This window comes from Trichomycterus rosablanca, chromosome 6, assembly GCF_030014385.1.
Source record: "Trichomycterus rosablanca isolate fTriRos1 chromosome 6, fTriRos1.hap1, whole genome shotgun sequence".
Lineage (NCBI taxonomy): Eukaryota > Metazoa > Chordata > Actinopteri > Siluriformes > Trichomycteridae > Trichomycterus > Trichomycterus rosablanca.
Genome location: NC_085993.1, coordinates 50,228,214 through 50,243,013, shown reverse-complemented (window position 1 = coordinate 50,243,013; position 14,800 = coordinate 50,228,214). Strand labels below are relative to the sequence as shown.

General features: G+C 42.4%; 1 protein-coding gene across 1 annotated transcript in view; it reads left to right on the top strand.

Moving 5' to 3' along the window:
* Positions 1–14,800, top strand: part of kank4 (KN motif and ankyrin repeat domains 4) — a 51,110-nt gene that overhangs the window by 19,356 nt on the left and 16,954 nt on the right. Inside the window, exon 2 of the mRNA XM_062997109.1 lies at positions 11,943–12,055. The gene's annotated coding sequence lies outside the window, so the exon portion shown is untranslated. The remainder of the gene's footprint in view (positions 1–11,942; positions 12,056–14,800) is intronic.

Below are 14,800 nucleotides of genomic sequence, written 5' to 3'. Positions count from 1 at the left end.
CAAATTTATCATTCATAATTTACATGTACATATGAACAACCCCAAATCAGAAAAAGCTTCTGACAGCATGAAAAATGCAAATACAAAAAAAAAAAAAAAAACACAGAGTTTCTTACATTTACTTTGACTTTCATTTCATGACCTGGAATGCTGATTCATCTGACCACAATACACGTTTCCACTGTGTGATGGTCCATCCTAGATGCCTCCGAGCCCAGAGAAGTCGATGTCGCTTCTGGACATGGTTAACATAAGGCTTCTTTTTTGCACAGTAAAGTTTTAAGTATCATTTGTGCAGTAACTCTGTATTGTAGAGCTTGTAGTGAAAAATAGCGGGAGAGATCTCTAGTGAAGAACCCACACCTGCCCTCTTAAATGCCCTGATCCCAGCTGTGGGTAATTAGTAGTGGACCAATCACAACACTGATCACTGAGAGTGCTCCTGGGGAGAGGGGCATGGCACATAGGAGCACAGAGAGGCTGGATTCGTGTTAGCTGGGAAACGCCCCTCTGCCTTGCTGTACTATATGATGAGAAAGGAATAATTTGACTAACAAATAAAATTTTAATTTAAAAAATGTAATAAAATTTGTAAATGTAATGTAATGCAAAAATATGATCATGAAGTTAAGAAAAAAAAAGAATATCAGAACAAGGGTGCAGTTTATAGACACCATGTCTGCAACTGTACGCTGTGCAAATAAAACAGTACTATAAGGTTAAGGTTATATTTGTGTCCATTTATGGTAAAATGACTGACATTTCCATTTCCCTTTAGTGGTAGGTGGAGTAATACTTAGGTAATTTGTTAGGTAGTTAGTTAGGTAGTTAGTTGGGGTATTACTTAGATAGATGGATAGTTGAAGTGTTAGGTAGTTAGTTGAAGTGTTTCTTAGATAGCTGGGTAGTTAGTTAAAGTGTTAGGTAGGTACTTAGAGTATTAGATAGTTAGGTAGTTGGAGTATTACTTTGGTAGTTGATTAGTTACTTGGAGTATTAGATACGTAGTTAGTTGGAGTATAATTATATAGCTAGATAGTTGAAGTGTAATTTAAGTAGTTAGGTAGGTACTTGTAGTATTAGATAATTAGGTAGTTAGTTGGGGTATTACTTAAATAGCTAGATAGTTGAAGTGTTACATAAGTAGTTAGGTATGTTTATGAGATAGTTAGGTAGTTAGTTGGGGTATTACTAACTTTTTACTCTATTTTCACATTTTATTTCACATTAAATTACTGACATTTCCATTTTTTATACATGGAATTAAAATAGAAGGACAGGCATTGAATTATTGTAAGTACCACTAACACATGTTTTGGCTCAAACCAAACTTTAGTACCTCGATTTATCTGTAAAAGTAGCTCTAAAGTGGCTCCACAAACCATGAAAAGCTGAAACGTCGGTCTCACATTTCAGTATTTATTGTATTTTAGTTTTATATTTCAGAATTTAGAGTGTTTATTCCTCTCTGGCTCTCTGGGCGTTATTTTTTCCATTAGATGGACCAGTTGGCTGGACTCAATGGTAGAGGTTAAACTGAAGACCTCTGAAGACCTTATCAGACCCTCACACACGACACTCTTCCTCAGGAAGCCAGTTTAGATCTCACTTTATTATTTTTTACCCTCGTTACCCTACATTCCTACCTTCAGTCCTGTGCTTCTATCCCAATCCTAACTCATATATACAGTGGAGTCTCCGTCTGATTGCCTTTGCTATTACATCATAAAAAGGGAATAAATGAGTCATGTGACTGTCAAAAGAAAACTAACATATAGGCGTTCTTTCAGTTACTATCACAATTATTTCAAGGCATCGGTCATAATATTAATGCTAGTTTAATGCTAAGCATTTAGGCCAAAATTAGCATGTGATACACACTGACACCACACATTATGGCAGCTTTAATGATAACACTAGTGATAACACTGTTATAAGACGTGACCTTGTATAAAACTGTTATAATTACTCATGGCAGATTATGACATGGCAGAGTCAGGTTTTATGGAATATGAGCATCATCAGTGCATGAAGTTATAGGAACGGTTCATAATATTTAAATACTTTATCAGACTTTACATCTACTGTACAATTGTGCTTTAGTGTGTGGGCAGTGTTCGTACAGGGCAGCGGTGGCTCAGCGATTAAGTAGCTGGAGTATTACTCAGGTAGTTAGTTAGTTAGTTGGAGCATTAGACAGGTAGTTAGTTGGGGTATTAATTAGATAAATAGATAGCTGAAGTGTAACTTAAGTAGTAAGGTAGTTACTTGTAGTATTTGATATCTAGGTAGTTAGTTAAAGTGTTACTTGAGTAGTTAGGTAGGTAATTGAAGTATTAGATAGATAGTTAGTTGGAGCATTAGACAGGTAGTTAGTTGGATTATTACTTAGATAGCTAGATAGCTGAAGTGTTACTTCAGTAGTTAGGTAGTTACTTGGAGTATTTGATAGTTAGGTATTTAGTTGGGGTATTACTTAGATTGCTAAATAGCTGAAGTGTAACTTAAGTATTAGGTAGTTACTTGTAGTATTAAAATAAGATAAGACTTTATTGATCCCGAAGGAAAGTTAGATATCTAGGTAGTTAGTTAAAGTGTTACTTGAGTAGTTAGGTAGGTAATTGAAGTATTAGATAGATAGTTAGTTGGAGCATTAGACAGGTAGTTAGTTGGAGTATTACTTAGATGGCTAGATAGCTGAAGTGTAACTTAAGTAGTAAGGTAGTTACTTGGAGTATTTGATAGTTAGGTAGTTAGTTGAAGTGTTATTTAAGTAGTTAGGTAGCTGAAGCATTACTTAGCTAGATAGCTGAAGTGTTACTTAAGTAGTTAGGTAGGTACTTGTAGTATTATACAGTTAGGTAGTTAGTTGGGGTATTACTTAAGTTGTTAGGTAGGTATTTAAAGTAGTGAGGTAGTTACCTGGAGTAGTAGATAGTTAGGTAGCTAGTTAAAGTGTTACTTAAGTAGTTAGGTAGGTACTTGTAGTATTATATAGCTAGGTAACTGGAGTATTACTTAGCTAGATAGCTGAAGTGTTACTCAAGTAGTTAGGTAGTTGCTTGTAGCATTATATAGTTAGGTAGTTAGTTGGCCAGTGATAGCTCAGTGGTTAAGGTACTGGACTAGTAAACAGAAGGTTGCCGGTTCAAGCCCCGCCACCACCAAGTTGCCACTGTTGGGTCCCTGAGCAAGGCCCTTAACCCTCAATTGCTCATTGTGTAAGTCGCTTTGGATAAAAGCGTCTGCTAAATGCTGAAAATGTAAATGTAAATGTTGGGATAATACCTAGATAGCTAGATAGTTGAAGTGTTACTTAGGTAGTTACTTGTAGTATTAGTTAGGTAGTTAGTTGGGGTATTACCTAGATAGCTAGATATTTAAAGATAAAGTCTTACTTAAGTAGTTAGGTAGGTACTTGGAATGTTAGATAGGTAGTAAGTTTGAGTATTAGTTTGGTAGTTAATTAGTTAGTTGGAGAATTAGATAGGTAGTTAGTTGAAGTATAACTTAGATAGCTAGGTAGTTAGTTGAAGTGTTATGTAAGTAGTTAAGTTGTACTTGTACAATGACAATAAAGGTATTCGTATTAGGTAGGTACTTGGAGTATTAGATAGGTAGTTAGTTGGAGTATTACATGTTTGCATGTTCTCCCTGTGTCTGTGTAGGTTTCCTTTGGGTGCTCTGGTTTTCTCCTACAGTCCAAAGACCTGCAGTCAGTTCAATTGGAGATACAAAATTGCCCTTCGTGTAAGTGTATGTGTGTGTGTTTCTGCCCTGTGATGGACTGGCGACCTGTCCGGGGTGTTTCCAACATTTTGCCCTGTGAATTGGGCCCACTGCAACACTGACCAGGATGAAGCAGTGGTAAAAAAGCTAATGAATGAATGATTGAATAAATAAAACTGACACGTTACATGTTTCTTCAGACCTGCTGTATTTCTCTCTCTGTACCTGTGTGTGTATGTGTGTGTGTGTGTGTGTGTGTGTATGTGTGTGTGTGTGTGTGTGTGTGCTCTGTGATGGACTGGCGACCTGTCTGGGGTGTTTCCTACATTTTGCCCTGTGAATTGGACCCACCGCAACACTGACACGTTACATGTTTCTGATGCCATTTAGAGTGATAGGAAAATCAGACCTGCTGTATTTCACTGTCTGTACCTGTGTGTGTGTGTGTGTGTGTGTGTGGGCTAGTAACCATAGTGCATCCCCACAATTCAGCTGAACCAGCTAAACAGAGCCGGCAAAAAATAGAAATGGACTTTCATTAGTCCGATCGATTCTCCAATGCAAAATTTAGTACAGGCTAAAGTACCTCACCAACCGTCCCCGCAGGATGAAGTACGCATTACGTTTGTGAATAATCACTGTCCGTACGCGCCGCCGCGCCTCATAAAGCCGCTGATAAGAACTACAACCGTGGAAGCATAAATATAAGCCGGCCTGACCTTACTACACGGCTATCTCTTCTGCTTCCTGTAAAGATACGGCTCAGACGCTGAACTATAACTCACTCAGTGTCACTGTGAAATAGAACCATGACAAGGCCAGCGCAGTTCTGAGGTGGTATTCGCAAATTTCTCAGCTTGATTAGACCCTGAAAATAGAAACTCCATCGTTACAGGTTATTTTGGTTTTGATTAGAGAGCAAACACAAGGGATATCGGTTGTGATCTGTGCCCCGAAAACATCCAGCACACATTTAATAAAACATCCCTGCTGTGCAATAAGGGGTTTGATGATTCAGCACTTGTTCATAGTTCATAGTTTTGTTCATCAGCGCATTTACAAGCTTAGCAGAACTCATTCAGCTCCTCCTGTTTGTGAGATGCAAACAGGAATAACATTAAAACCACCTCCTTGTTTCTACACTCACTGTCCATTTTATCAGCTCCACTTACCATATAGAAGCACTTTTGAAGCACTTCGATGGTCAGGACCCCCACAGGACCACCACAGAGCAGGTATTATTTAGGTAGTGAATCATTCTCAGCACTGCAGTGACACTGACATGGTGATGGTGTGTGTTGTGCTGGTATGAGTGTCCACTCACTGTCCACTCTATTAGACACTCCTACCTAGTTGGTCCACCTTGTAGATGTAAAGTCAGAGACGATCGCTCATCTATTGCTGCTGTTTGAGTCGGTCATCTTCTAGACCTTCATCAGGGGTCACAGGATGCTGCCCACGGGGTTGCTGTTGGCTGGATATTTTTTTGGTTGGTGGACTATTCTCAGTCCAGCAGCTCCAGCAGCGCTGCTGTGTCTGATCCACTCATACCAGCACAACACACACTAACACACCACCACCATGTCATCGTCACTGCAGTGCTAAGAACGATCCACCACCTAAATAATACCTGCTCTGTAGTGGTCCAGTGGGGGTCCTGACCATTGAAGAACAGCATGAAGAGAAAGCATGTAGAGAAACAGATGGACTATCCTTCGATATGATAAGTGGAGCTGATAAAATGAACAGTGAGTGTAGAAACAAGGTGGTTTTAATGTTATGGCTGATCGGTGTATTTAAACATAGAATAAACAATACAACAGCATCAGATGGAGTACAGTACAGCACACTGACAAACTTCAAGTAAAAAAATGTGCGATGGAGATAATTAAATAAATAAGGTCCGTATGTGCATTGACTGCGTAAGGGAAAAATGTGAGAGGCACATGTGAGGTGCAGCATGTATGATAAAATCCATGTGCATTCTGTTCAAGCCGTTAAATAAAAACCGCTGGAAAAGGGAGTGACAAGGGTGTGAAGAGTCGGCCATGATCTTCCCTGCCCTCTTCCTCATCCTAGACGAGTACAGAAGACGACGAGGGTGGAAAGACGACAGCTGATGATTTTCTCTGCACATTTTCTCTGTACTGTACACTGTAGCTTACGCTTGGTGTGCAGAGATGCCGAGCCGAACCAGACGGTGATTGAAGATGCGATGACGGACACGATTATTGCAGTGTAGAACCATAAGAACCAGCAAGGCTTGAGGCAGCCTAAATTTCTGAAGCTGTCACAGAAAATACAAGCACTTCTGGGACTTTTTGTAGGGGGCACACACACACACACACACACACATATTCACCTATAGGGCAATTCAGTGTCTCCACTGAACCTGACTGCATGTTTTTGGATTGTGGGAGGACACCGGAGCTCCCGGAGGAAACCCCCACACAGACACGGGGAGAACATGCAAACTCCACACAGAAAGGACCCGGACCGCCTCGCCTGGGGATCGAACCCAGGACCTCTTTGCTGTGAGGCGACAGTGCTACCCACTAAGCCACCGTTATCCATACAGGCAGATGAAAATATTAATATTAAAGTTATTAGTTCTACATTTTATTTAACATTTTTGCCATTATGTCCTAATTGTTTATTGCTGATAGTGATTGACTACTGCTGGTAACTTCAGTAGTTTCTAGCCAAGGATGGACAAACACCAAAACCCAACCCAAGAACCATAAACAGATTCGCCATGAGTTAGAAGCTTCTGGAACGTGTGACACTCTTCGCATGTCCTAATTTAGAACAGACCTGTTTTTACTAAATCTTAAACTCCATACATTTTCAGTGACTGGATACATGCTAATGGTTACCAGTTCATAGAAAGCAGTAACGGCACTTCCAATGCCCCGCGGTAAGGAGTTAGCGGGTAGTAGGGATGTAACGATGCACCACAAGACAGTTAGATATCGATTTACATGTGTGACGTTTCAAATCGGTTTACATGTATAATGAATCGATATTCACTTTAAACAGCAGAGGGCGCTGACGCTATTCACCTCGCCTGGTTGACGTCACTACAGGGTTGCCAGGTTCGGAATTTTCCAGCCAAATTGATTTATGTGAGGAGACTTTCTTTATTTGTGTTATTCATTTATTTATTTAATGTGGGATTTATTTCATTTTAGTTTTTTTTTTACACAAAGCATTGTTTTGCATAGTTTGTACCTACCTCAGAAATAAAAAGACATTTATTATTTAGATAAATAAAAGATAAGCAAAAATACAGTATTTTATTATTTAAAGAGAAATAATAAAAGGAAACTTTGTCATAATTTGTCTTCAATTCCATTTTGTTTAAAAAAATCGGGAAAAAATTGTTTCGTGAACCCAGTATCGTGAATCGCATCACATCGTGGGTAGAGTGTATCGTTACATCCCTAGCGGGTAGTGTTAGGGCATAGATAAGAATGCGAATGTTAAAATTGGCCTGATTAATGATATCTCCCCCACCCAGGACCAACGGTTGGACCGACACTGAGCGGTGGGAGTTCATTTAAAGTTCAGTCATATTTACAAGGTCGAGAGCAGAGGGCTCGACTTTCTCCAGGTCACTTCATCCGAGGCAGCTTTCTCCGGGTCACTTCATCCGAGGCAAAGGGTAAGGGGGTTCAAAATTCATGGCAGCAGCAAAGCAAGCATTCCGATGTGTATGAGCACTGTTTTCCTTTCTGCCTGATTTGATTACTAATGCTGTTATCACGGTTCGCTTTTCCTCCGACTCTCGCGTCTCTCTTCTCCCCACTCGCTTCACTCACACTGTGGCAATCGAACCTCGGCATCTCGTCTATCTTTTCCTGCCTGTATTGTTCGATTGAGGCTAGAAGGAAGGAGAAAGGCGGCGGTGCCGGCCCTCGAGAGAGAGAAAAAAGTGGCTGGATTTTTTTTTCTGCCTCACATGCCGTGCGAGAGAATTCCTATCGGTCTGTTTTAGTCTCGCTCGTCCGTTCTCACTCTTGATCTTTGCTTCTGGCTGTTACTGCCTGGTCGCATTACAAGGTGAGCGCTCCACATGTGTGTGTGTGTGTGTGTGTGTGAATCATGTAGCTGCTCTCTCGTTTTTGCTGTGCTGCCGCGACTGCATTGCAGGAATAACAGACAGGCGTTATCGTCGGCCACAGAGGCAGCATGCGGGCATCGATTCCGTCTGGTTTCAGTGCTGGGTGTGTTTTGGTCATGTGTGTGGGTGTGTGCTCACGATAACATGGCGAATATTAATCCGTTACGCATGAGCTAGACGTTTTGTACTGTTGTTTTTTTTGTTAATAACTGGTGTAAGACGTGGACACGGCGTACAGTGCTGATCGCTCTCAGGAGCTGTCAGGATTTCTCCGGAGGTTGGCGATAGTCTTGTTACCATGCAGACTTTAACACCTCTGTGGAGCTGCTTTGCTTTACTTTCGCGCCCGTTCACACCCCTCAGTGCAGAACTTGAATGAAGGCAGAAAATAACGGTGTTATTTGGCTTGTACCCGGCCTTTCTAAACCACGGGTGCACACGGGTGTCTCATCTCTGTAGGTGTGCATTTCACCACTGATTAGATCCAGAAATCGAAGTCCGTAAGTCATAGGTTAATGAGTTTGGTGTGGAGGAACCCCATTGGCGTCCAGATCCCTGACCCCAACCTCAATAAACCCCTTGGGGACAAATTGAACACATCGCACATGCAAGCAGGGCCTTCGTGTCCAACATTCTTGCCTGGACATTATTTAAAATTATGGGGACCCCGATGGTGTCTGAGGAGGGTATATTCGCCTGACACACACTCCATTTGACGTGTGCATGATCCATCAACCTGTCACGAATTCAGCCCCTCTGTGCTCCTAGAGAGTGGCTATGTGCCACGCCCCTCTCTCCAGGAGCACCCTCAGTCTCCAGCCAACGCCCCTCTTTTATGATTGGTCCCCTCTGCTAATTAGCCCCAGCTGCCCCTCATCTGAGGGCATTTAGGAGTCTATTTTGCCTGTGACTCTGTCATGTTGGTTTGGTGTACTCCTGCTTATTTTGCCTGTTTGCCTTGTTTTGATTTGATTTGTATTTTGACTCTGTCCGTTTGTTTGTTTGCCTTGTTTTGGTTTGTTTGTTTAGTTTGTTTTGTTTGTTCCTGTTTGCTTCTGTTTGTCAGGTTTGTCCCTAGTTATTATCCATGCTTTTGTCCAGGTTTATAAACCTTGTTCATGTTTAGCTTTAGTATCGTTAGCCTTAGCTGAGGGGTTAGTATAGTTTAGTCAGCATTCTTGTATGTTTAGTGTTTAGATTAGTATTTAGCTTAGTTTATTTGTGTTTAGCTTAGCCTTGTTATCTTAGCATGTAGCATAGGTTGTGTGTTTGTGTCTTGTTTTGTGTAAACTTGTCGTGTCCTGTTTTTAATAAACTGTAGTTAATACATCTCTGCGTGTGTCCGCCCCCTCTTGTCCGCTTCTTTTTTGATCGTACTTTGGTGGATTTGCATGTGAGGCCAGTCCTGCACACGGAGAGTCACTCACTTCTCTCCACGCTCCTCCACTTCTGTACTTTACACAGTGTTGAAGACCTTACCTAGTTTTTAGTCCGGACTTTTACCGCCCAACAAACTAGTGCCCAATTTCGTCTGCTGCAGGCCCTGCCAATTGCGCCTGCTAGGGGCCGCCCAGCCGACCGGGTTCAGAATCCCAGCGCTGGTGTGCTAGCGGAAAATCCCACTGTGCCACTGTGTCCAATATCTTGTGGAAAGCCTTGTCCAGGGTGTGTTCCTGCCTTAAGTTTCTTGAGACATGGTTGGACGATTTTTGTGTGAAGGAACTCCAGTTGCCGACACAAGCCAGGCCTTGTCTAATGCCAGAGCTTGCAAGACACAGATTTCCACAGACACACTCCCAAATATTCTGGAAAGACTTGCCAGAGGAGTGAAGGCTGTCATCACAAAGAGGGTGTAAATATGGGTCTGTCTGAAAACCTAGTGAGCTGCCTTGCTGCCTACTGCCTACCTGATCAGCTGCCTTAGTAGAGAGGATTCTAATAAGACATGGAGCTCAAAAGGCAGATTATTTAGATGCTCCACACAGCAGCACTGCTGGAGTTTTTAAATACCATGTCCACTTACTCTCCACTCTATTAGACACTCCACCTTGTAGATGTAAAGTCAGAGACGTTTGAGTTGGTCATCTTCCAGACCTTCATCAGTGGTCACAGGACGCTGCCCACGGGGCGCTGTTGGCTGGATGATTTGGTTGGTGGACTATTCTCAGTCCAGCAGTGACAGTGAGGTGTTTAAAAACTCATAGCAGCACAACACACACTAACACACCACCACCATGTCAGTGTCACTGCATTGCTGAGAATGATCCACCACCCAAATAATAGCTGCTCTGTGGTGGTCCTGTGGGGGTCCTGACCATTAAAGAACAGCATCAAAGGGTAAGTGGTAAGTGGAGCTGATAAAATGGACAGTGAGTGTAGAAACAAGGAGGTGTAGTTCAAATCAGCTAACGTCTCCCTCCGTGTCCCTGACGAGCCCGAATTTACAAATAAACGACACTTGTGCACCTTCATTTATTTACATTTGAAAAGAACTCCGTTGGTTGCTCCGCATTCCATTCGTGAGAAGTCGTGCCGCACTGAATGCTGGGATTGCCTTCAGCGCTGAGGAAGCGTTGGACGCTCCTTCGTTATTCAGTCAGATCATCACTCAGAATTAAGGCGCCTCAGTAGGAGCATTTTAAGGGATCTAAGAATTTAGACATGCCCTCTTCTCGGGAGTGTAGGATGATGTAAAATGCGTCTGTGTAGAGAGATTTAGTTCTGAGATCTACCTGAATGACTGTGGTTGGTGTCACTGCTGTTACCATGCAGATTTTCACTCACCCACAGAGCCGCGTCTCCGTATTTCCTCAGTTTCTCGGTGCATAACTCGGGGGGAAGGGCGGCACCTAAAGGGAAGCGGCATTATCTCAGTAGCTGTGTGTGTGCGTGTGTGTGTGTGTGTGTGTTTCACCTCAGATGTTGTATCTTGTTAATCCGAGATGTAATGGCGCACGATTGATCCACACATGCAGCCGGAGCTTCGCTGTCACTCACCAGCGCTGGATTTCATCCCTCATCCGCCCAACCACCCCCACCGTCCTCACCCTCCTGTCATCAACGGGCATCCGTGCATATCATTTTTTGCTTTCATTTTCCGTTCCTTCTCACAGATGTAGCACAGAATTCACATTCTTCTGGCCTCCTGGACTAATTTATCAGGGCGTTTAAGTCTCCCCCTCCTTTTTCGGTCTCCCTCTCGTCTCGGTTCTCGGAGGATGAATGGAAAGCGGTCGCTCGTTATTTTCCTTCCTGTCGATTGGGGAGTAGCATCAGCCACAGGGCTGGAGTAAATAATTTATAGCCAGTTGCCTCACGTCTGATGAAAGCTTCTCAACAGTCTTCTGTTTTCTCTTGTTTTCTGGGTGTCTTGTTATTTAGTGTTTCCGAATCCTGAGCACCTCAGTCTTTCCTGAGGGGAGCGGGCTATGTGCTTTTGGTGGACAGGGCACCTCTACAACCCACCTTCAATATCATCAGATCATAATTTCACTACCTGATTTGTGATTTTGGACACTTTTATCCCAAGCGACTTACAGTACGGTGACAGTATATTGTTAAGGGCCTTGCTCAAGGGCCCAACAATGACAACCTGGCAATGCTGGGGCTTGAACCAGCAACCTTTGGATTACTAGTCCAGTACCCTACCTACTAGGCTACAACTGCCCTATTGAGGACAAGAGCAAGGAAGCAAGGACAGTGTTAGCTCAGTGGTTATCGTACTGGACTAGTAATCAGAAGGTTGCAGGTTCAAGCCCCAGCACTGCCAAGCTGCCACTGTTGGGCCCCTGAGCAAGGCCCTTAATCCTCAATTGCTCAAACTGTTCAGTCACAATTGTAAGTCACTTTGCCACAAATGTAACGTAAGTGTATGTAAACTTTAGGGCAGTTGTAGCGTACGGGTTAAGGTACTGGACTAGTAATCAGAAGGTTGCAGGTTCAAGTCTCATCACCACCACATTGCTACTGTTGGGCCCTTGAGCAAGGCCCTTAACCCTCACAGTACTGTCAGTCGCGACTCTGACCTGTGTGTGATGTGTGATTACAGTGACGCAGTTACTTATATCGTGTCGTCTCTCCTGTTTCCCAGGCCTCCTCTCATCAGTGAAGAACAGATGTGCTGTGTTGAACGTCCTCCTCCAGATGTGTGCAGCGTGGAGCAGTAGTTAAATCTGTAACCTGTCATCAGGGAGGATGAATCTGGTGAGTATTCACTTCTGCGCCCGCTCTCTGTTTATTGTCTTTATTAGATGAGGAAGTGCAGATTAGGAGGTAGAGGAAGAGGGTCTTAGACAGAGGCTACTGACGAAAAGATAACGGCCTGGATTTATGTATGTATGTACAGTGTATCACAAAAGTGAGTACACCCCTCACATTTCTGCAGATATTTAAGTATATCTTTTCATGGGACAACACTGACAAAATGACACTTTGACACAATGAAAAGTAGTCTGTGTGCAGCTTATATAACAGTGTAAATTTATTCTTCCCTCAAAATAACTCAATATACAGCCATTAATGTCTAAACCACCGGCAACAAAAGTGAGTACACCCCTAAGAGACTACACCCCTAAATGTCCAAATTGAGCACTGCTTGTCATTTTCCCTCCAAAATGTCATGTGATTTGTTAGTGTTACTAGGTCTCAGGTGTGCATAGGGAGCAGGTGTGTTCAATTTAGTAGTACAGCTCTCACACTCTCTCATACTGGTCACTGAAAGTTCCAACATGGCACCTCATGGCAAAGAACTCTCTGAGGATCTTAAAAGACGAATTGTTGCGCTACATGAAGATGGCCAAGGCTACAAGAAGATGCCAACACCCTGAAACTGAGCTGCAGCACAGTGGCCAAGATCATCCAGCGTTTTAAAAGAGCAGGGTCCACTCAGAACAGACCTCGCGTTTGTCGTCCAAAGAAGCTGAGTGCACGTGCTCAGCGTCACATCCAACTGCTGTCTTTGAAAGATAGGCGCAGGAGTGCTGTCAGCATTGCTGCAGAGATTGAAAAGGTGGGGGGTCAGCCTGTCAGTGCTCAGACCATACGCCGCACACTACATCAAATTGGTCTGCATGGCTGTCACCCCAGAAGGAAGCCTCTTCTGAAGTCTCTACACAAGAAAGCCCGCAAGCAGTTTGCTGAAGACATGTCAACAAAGGACATGGATTACTGGAACCATGTCCTATGGTCTGATGAGACCAAGATTAATTTGTTTGGTTCAGATGGTCTCAAGCATGTGTGGCGGCAATCAGGTGAGGAGTACAAAGATAAGTGTGTCATGCCTACAGTCAAGCATGGTGGTGGGAATGCCATGGTCTGGGGCTGCATGAGTGCAGCAGGTGTTGGGGAGTTACATTTCATTGAGGGACACACGAACTCCAATATGTACTGTGAAATACTGAAGCAGAGAATGATCCCCTCCCTCCGTAAACTGGGTCGCAGGGCAGTGTTCCAGCATGATAATGACCCCAAACACGCCTCTAAGACAACCACTGCTTTATTGAAGAGGCTGAGGGTAAAGGTGATGGACTGGCCAAGCATGTCTCCAGACCTAAACCCAATAGAACATCTTTGGGGCATCCTCAAGCGGAAGGTGGAGGAGCGCAAAGTCTCGAATATCCGCCAGCTCCGTGATGTCGTCATGGAGGAGTGGAAAAGCATTCCAGTGGCAACCTGTGAAGCTCTGGTAAACTCCATGCCCAGGAGAGTTAAGGCAGTTCTAAGAAATAATGGTGGCCACACAAAATATTGACACTTCAGGAACTTTCACTAAGGGGTGTACTCACTTTTGTTGCTGGTGGTTTAGACATTAATGGCTGTATATTGAGTTATTTTGAGGGAAGAATAAATTTACACTGTTATATAAGCTGCACACAGACTACTTTTCATTGTATCAAAGTGTCATTTTGTCAGTGTTGTCCCATGAAAAGATATACTTAAATATCTGCAGAAATGTGAGGGGTGTACTCACTTTTGTGATACACTGTATGTATGTGTGTGTGTATGTATGAGTTTATTTTTTATATGTGTGTGTGTGTGTGTGTGTATGTATGAGTTTGTTCTTTATATGTGTGTGTGTGTATGTATGAGTTTATTTTTTATGTGTGTGTATGTATGAGTTTATTTTTTATATGTGTGTGTGTGTATGTATGTGTTTATTTTTTATGTGTGTATGTATGTGTTTATTTTTTATATGTGTGGGTGTGTATGTATGTGTGTATGTATTTTTTGTTTGTGTATATGTGTGTGTATGTGTCTATAATGTGTGTGTGTAGATGTCAGTATGATGTGTGTGTGTGTCTATGTATGGTGTGTGTATATTTGTAAGTATGTATGTGTGTATGTGAGTTTTCTAGTGTGTATGTATAATGTGTGTATGTGTGTATGTATGTATGATGTGTGTGTGTGCAGGTGTGATGTGTGTGTGTATGTATGTGTTTGTATATGTGTATATTTATATGTGTGTAGAATGTGTGTATGTGTGTGTGTGTGTGTGTATGTGTGTTTGTGTGTGTATGTACATGTCTGTATGTATGTGTATCAATCTATGATGTGTGTGTATATGTAGGTGTGTGTGTGTGTCTATGTATGACGTGTGTATGTAGATGTATGTATGATGTGTGTGTATATTTGTAAGTGTGTATGTGTGTCTATGTATGGTGTGTGTATATTTGTATGTATGTGTGTATGTAAGTTTTCCAGTGTGTATGTATAATGTGTGTATTTGTGTATGTATTTATGATGTGTGTGTGTGTATGCAGGTGTGTTTGTATATACAGTATGTATATATGTGTATGTGTATATTTGTATGTGTGTAGAATGTCTGTATGTATGTGTATCTATGCATGATGTGTGTGTATATGTAGGTGTGTGTGTGTGTCTAGGTTTGTTGTGTGTGTATGTAGATGTATGTATGATGTGAGTGTATATTTGTAAGTGTGTATGTGTGTA